We start from the raw sequence: 6,841 nt of genomic DNA on the forward strand, positions 1-6,841 counted from the left end.
GTTTCTAAAAAAGAGTCTGGAGGCTGGCAGAAGGTTTGCCCTCATGCACAACTGAGCAGAGTCAGAGAGACAGATAAAGCAGATACAACCCCCAGATATTGGTTCCTTTGAGGGCTAAAGAGACCCATGGGAGTTATGGTCATGGCCGATGGGGTTAACTACCAGGGCAGATGGCCCCTCTTTGGAAATGGTGTTTATGTGTGATGAATCTGGACTCAGATGGGATCTCCCTTCATAAGACTTTCATGCTAATGTGCTGGAGGTGCAGTTAATGTTGGGGTTTAAGATATATTTAGGGGATTTGAATCTCTGGACTGACAATGTGATAGCCAGGTCCTGAGCCTCAACAGACTCCAGCACCTACAATCTGATCTATTGGACTTACCACACTCAGCTAAGATGGAGTTGAAGGACAACCACCACACCATGGAGCCTAGAGTGATTACAACTGAAAATGGGAGGATTGCATCCAGCATCCAGGTGGAATCTGACCCTCCTCTTGACATAGAGGTGCAATGGACACAACCAATCCAATGTCCACATAGAAGAGGTGGCATTGGATTGGGAAAAGTGGACATAATGGACAAAGGGTATGGGGAAAGGCAGGAAGAGATGAGAGGTGGAGGCGTCTTCGGGACATGGAGCTGCCCTGGATGGTGCTTCAGAGGTAATCACCGGACATTGTAAATCCTCACAGGGCCCACTTGATGGAATAGAGGAGAGTATGGGCCATGATGTGAACCAATGTATATGAGGTGCAGAGGTGCCCAAAGATGTACTTACCAAATCCAATGGATGTGTCATGATGATGGGAACGAGTGTTGTTGGGGGGGGGGGGGGAGAGGGGGGGTGGGGGGGTGGGGTTGAATGGGACCTCACATATATATTTTTAGTGTAATATTATTACAAAGTCAATAAAAAATAAAAAAATTAAAAAAATAAAATAAATAAAAAAGAAATAATAATTAAAAAAAAAAAAAGACTTACTTCAGCTCTCAAATTCTGTAATTTATACAATGATTTTAATAAGGAACTTTATATTATTTTTTCAAATTAACAACAAATCAAATTAAATTGCAATATTATTACCACAGTAACAAGAGGCTAACTCTAAAAAACATTTCTATGCTTATTTAGCACACAATTTTTAAATAAATGCAAATTTAGAAAAAATGTGTATTTTTCAAGGACAAGTCATTGGAAAATGCAGAAGAACCTTACACACTCAAGTGATAAATATAATACTGTTCATTAGAATCAGATGAGAAAAAAAAACCTCTCTATTGGTTTATGAATTGGTCACTGTGAAAACAATTATCCACCCTCAGTTTTGCTGAAAACATTTTATCTCAGATTCATCTACTGCACATTTAGTGGTAAATTTACCTTTCTTGGTAATTTGGGGAATTATTAAATTATTAATATTGGGGAATTATTAAATCTTTGCCATGCAAGATTATGAAGGAAGATTATTTCCAGCTGGAGTACTTGGAATACAGGCATATTTTAAATACAAAAATATATATATATATATAATAAGGAAGGTTACCTGTTTAAGGTGCTTAAAGGGGAAAATCTGATGCAGGACAGGCTCCCAGGGAGTATGTGAATGCTCATTTTGCAATAGTGGGTTATATCATTAGATAGAGACCCATATAGTGAGAGTGAAGGTATACCCACATCCTGGGGAGGACTGATGTTCTCAAATAGAGGAAATTGTATCTCTCAAGAGAAATGGTGGCTCCCAATGCATTAGGGCAGTCAAGCATGTCAAGCCCTCAACATTGTTGCAAGTATTTCTGAACATGTCCCTTCAAGCAATGAAGAGTGATTGTCACTGTGGACCCTGAGAGGAGGGGGAAAGAGGTATGGAATAGGTGGAATCAGTGTGACTGTGGGGCAATGGAAGTGTTCCAAAGATTATGCAAGGATGGATATAGGACAAGTTAAATTACACCGAAAATATATAGGGGCCTATAGGCTAAAGTGTAAATCATAATGTAAAACATAAGACAACTAAAAATTTAGAAAATTGTATAGTCTAAAGTATAAACCACAATGTAAACTCAATGTAACCTTGTTTGAAAGCTATTGTCTCAATATCTGTACATCAGTTGCAGTAAATATAGTACGAACATGTTAAAAAATTATTGCTGGGGAAGGGACAAAGTGTGTGATGATGAATATGTGGGAGTACTGTATATTGTATATATGAATTACTGTGGTCGAAAACTTTTGTGAAGACAGCTTAATAATTAGAAAAAAAAAGAAAAAGATAAAGAAAGAGCATAGACACTGAGGAAGAGATGGAAGAAATTGCCTTGCCAATGTGCATACAGGGCAACACTTATTGCAGTGATGGAAGGCAAAACATCAAAAACAAAGCATTTCCATTTTTTAATTTTTTATACCTCAATTTATTTTTACTTTAATTTTTCTAAATTAGTATATATTCTATATCTGACCTCAAAGCCCATCACTACTTTTTACTATTTTACTATTAATGGAAACTGCCAATATATTGGGCTTCATTTCTGGGGAGGTTTTTGGGCCACAAAGGGGTTCGATGGTGGCAGGGGAGGAATACTGGTGTCGGGTGTTATTGGTGGGGGGCGCATGGTTTTGAGGGAATTCTCCAGAGCATATATGTGGGGTGCATAAAAATGTTTGGATATTTTCATAGTGGATACAATTACAAACAACAACTGAGGGAGTGCTGAGTTCCTGGCTGGGGGAACTCTATCACAGTCCCTAAAAGAACAGCAACAATCCCCCAAGTGCAACGGCAAAGACCAAAAAAGAAGGAAGGTCCAACAATGAGCCCTTGATACTAATGACTATGCTTGTGAGCCTGTGCACCTGAAATAAGAACAAGGCCTAGAGCTTCAGGATGCCTAAGAGTTTCCTCCTGAGAGCCTCTGTGTTGCTCAAATGTGGTCAGTCTCGAAGCCAAACTCAGCATGTAAACGTTGCCTTCCTCCCAGCATGGGACATGACTCCTGGAGATGAGCCTCCCTGGTGCCAAGGGATTACTACCAAGTACCAGCTGATGATGTAACTAGAAAATGACCTTGAATAAAAGGGTCAACTCGGACCAGCAGAATATCTCAATCTACATATAATACCAGGAGTTAAAAATGCTTTTTGACCTGAATCAAGGGGGAAATGGAAAGGATAAGTGAGTTTATATGGCTATGAGTCTCCAAAAAGAGCCAGGAGGTTATCAGAGGGGTTGCTCTTATGCACACCTCAGCAGAATCCCAGAGACAGATAAAGTAGATACAACCCCAGGTATTGGTTCTTCTGAGGGCTACAGAGACCCACAGGTTCTATGGTCATGGCAGATGGAGTTCAGTGCCATTTCAGTCTACTTTGGAGTTTGTGTTTCTGTGCGATGGAGGTGGACTTAGATGTGATCTTGGTCCACAAGTCTCTCCTGTTACTTTTACTGGATTTGTAGTTGGTGCTGGGTTTAGTGTATACCCAGGGGACCTGAATATCTGGACTGTCCATGTGATAGCCAGGCCCTTACCCTCAACAGACTTGCAACTCCTACACTCTGGTTTATTGGACTCACCCCACTCAGCTAACATTGAGGTGAAGAAGGTCAACCACCACACCAGGGAGCCAAGAGTGCCTACAACTGAAAGCAGAATTGCATCCAGCATCCATGTGGAATCTAAGTCCCCTCTTGATATAGCTGTGGAGTGGACACAACCATTCCAAGGTCCACAGGATGGAGGAATAGAGTATGGATTAGAGAGGACCTACTGATATTCTATTCATGAACTATTTTGTGATTAGTAATCAAAGAAAATGTGGCATTGGTGTGGAGAAAGTGGCCATGGTAGCTGCTGGGGGTAGGGAATGGGAGGAAGAGATGTGATGTGGGGGCATTTTCAGGACTTGGAGTTGTCCTGAGTGGTGCTGCTGGGACAATTACCGGACATTGTATGTCCTCCCATGGTCCACTGGGTGGACTGTGGGAGAATGTGGGCTATGGTGTAGACCACTGACCATGAGGTGCAGCCGTGCTCAGAGATGTATTCACCAAATGCAATGAATGTCTCACAATGATTGAAGAGGTTATTGTTATGGGTGGAGGAGTGGGGTGAGGGGGGTGGGGGATATATGGGAACCTCATATTTTTTTAATGTAACATTAAAAAAATAAAGACAAAAAATAAATAAATGATATATACTCAAAATAAATGATATAAAGATAATAATAATAGAGTGGGTTGGGGGGAAATGCTTTGGTTAGTAGTAATATTTTGACAAAGCTCTTTAAACATTAGTTATAAAGGTTTAACAACAATGCAAGTTATTGGTGGTAGCGTAGTTATGAGTCATGTATGACATTATATATGTTTGTTTTTCTAAGTTCACAACTGTTACTATACACTTATTGTTTTTGTATGAGTGATGTATTTCAATAAATTTAAAAAAATACATCATACAAACATTAATAAGAACAAAAGCAAAAGCCACTATATTAGTATCCTATAAAACAGACTTTGGAGCAAAGAAAATTAACAGGGACAAGAAGGAAATTACATAATGATAAAAGAGTTTATCCACCAAGAAGACATGGCAATGCTAAATGTGTATGCACCAAACAATAGACCCATCAAGTACATGAAGCAAAAACTGATAGAATTGAAAGGAGAAATCGAATTTCTACACCTATTGGATATATTCCTAGGAGTAGAATTGCTGGGTCACATGTGATACATAATGTTAACTTTTGTGGGTACTGCCAAATAATTCTCCAAATAGTACCAATTTACACAATCCACACGGTATGATAGTTTCCATTTTTCCGCATCCTTATCAATACTTGGTATTTCTTGTCTTTTTCATCTTAGCTTTTCTGGTAGATGTGTAGTGATACTGCGTTAGGATCAATTTGCTTTGCCCTGTCATGTAATGAATTTGAATGCCTTTTCATCTGTCCTGGATGTTTGGTATGCTGTATTTTCTTTATCACTCATTTTGAAATATTTTCTAATTTCCTTTGTGATTTTTTCATAGATTATTTAGAAAGGTATTCTTTGATTTCCAAAGATTTTGGACTTTCCTACATTTCTGGGTTATTCAATTCTACTTTAATTCCATTGTAGTCAGAGAATATATAATGTATAACTTAGTGAACATACCATATGCACGTGAAAAGAGCATCTATTCTTCAGTTGTTGGGTATAGTGCTCTATATATCAATTAATTGAAATTGATAATATCATTCAGATAAAGTAAGACTGTACTCATTTTGTTTTGTCTGGTTACAGTATAAATTATCAAAAGAGAGCTAAAATCTCCCACTATGATTGTAAAACTATTTCTTGCTTTAATTATGTCCAAATTTGTTCCTTGTATTTTGAAGATCTGTTATTATGAGTATACACGTTTATGATCATTATTCTCAATAAATTGATTCCATTATCATTAAGAAATGCCCCTCTTAATCTCTTTGTCATAAAATCTACTTTATCTGCTCTTAATATAGCCACTTCAGCCTTCTTATGCTCAGTGAATGAATGATATAACTTTATTGATCCATTTACTTTCAGCCTATGAGTATCTTTATATTTAAAGTGCTCCTCTTATAGATAGGATATAGTTGTGTTGTTTTTTACCCACTTTGACAATTTTTGCTTTTTAATTGGAATGCAGTTATTGATATAGTTTGATTTGGGTCTGTCATATTATTTGTTTTTTGTTTGTTCTCTGTGTTTTGTTGTACAATTTCTCCTTTCCTCTCTTTTAAAAATCATTATTAGAATTTAGGGGTAGATTCTACATTGGTGCTTCAATGGACTCTTTTAGCAATGCCTATTTGTATTAGTTACTTACTGGTTTCTCTTTATTGGCCATTTGGATATACTTTTTAGGAAGTAACTATTTAAGTCTCTTGTAAATTGGATTGCCTGCCTAATTTTTATTGATTTTAGGAATATGTGTGTGTGTGTGTGTGTGTGTGTGTGTATAAGGCTTTCATGAGATATATGCATTGCAAATATCTTTTTCCACACTATGGTTTGTCTTTTTACTCTCATAATGTTTTTTTAATTATTAAAAGAAGTTCTTAATTATACCGTAATTCAATTTTTCATTTTTCTCTTTATGAATAGTGTTTTTGTGTCCTGCTGAAGAAATCTTTGCTTACCCCAAGATCATAAGCATAGTCTTTTATTTTTTTCTAGAATATTTATTCCTTTACCTTTCCTATCTATAATCCATCTGGAATTTATTTTTGTGCATGGTACAAACTAGGAATCAATACAATTTTTTTCCATATGGGTATTCAATTGATCCAGCATCATTTATTGAAAATTTCATCCTTTTCCTACTGCAAAGAAGTGTCACCTTTATCATAAATTTGGTGACTATACAAGTAGGGGTCTATTTATGATCTCTTTGTTTTTTCTATTGATACACTTGAATATCTTTTCACCAATAACACACTAACTTAATTAATGTAGCTTTATTTTAAATGTTGAAATCTGGTGGTGTAAGTCTGGCAGCTTTGTTCTTGCAGATTTCCCTGGCTTTTCTTGGCCTTTGCATTTCCAAATAAATTTTATCATCAGCACAAATTTTAAAAAAACAAAACCTACTGAATTCTTATTGGGATTCTAGTGAACCTATATATTGGTTTGGGGAAATTTTGGTGTCTTTATAACACTGAGTCCTCTGATCTATGAATATGGTTTTTCCCTCTTTATGTTCAGGTCTTTTTAAAAAATTTGTGCCCTTATGTTTTATAATACAAATTAGTAGATTTAAATTAATTGCCAATTCATTTAAGAAGCCAAAATGAATTTTAAAATTCACTTTTCCAT

The sequence above is a fragment of the Dasypus novemcinctus genome, chromosome 13 (assembly GCF_030445035.2).
Source record: "Dasypus novemcinctus isolate mDasNov1 chromosome 13, mDasNov1.1.hap2, whole genome shotgun sequence".
In the NCBI taxonomy this organism is placed as follows: domain Eukaryota; kingdom Metazoa; phylum Chordata; class Mammalia; order Cingulata; family Dasypodidae; genus Dasypus; species Dasypus novemcinctus.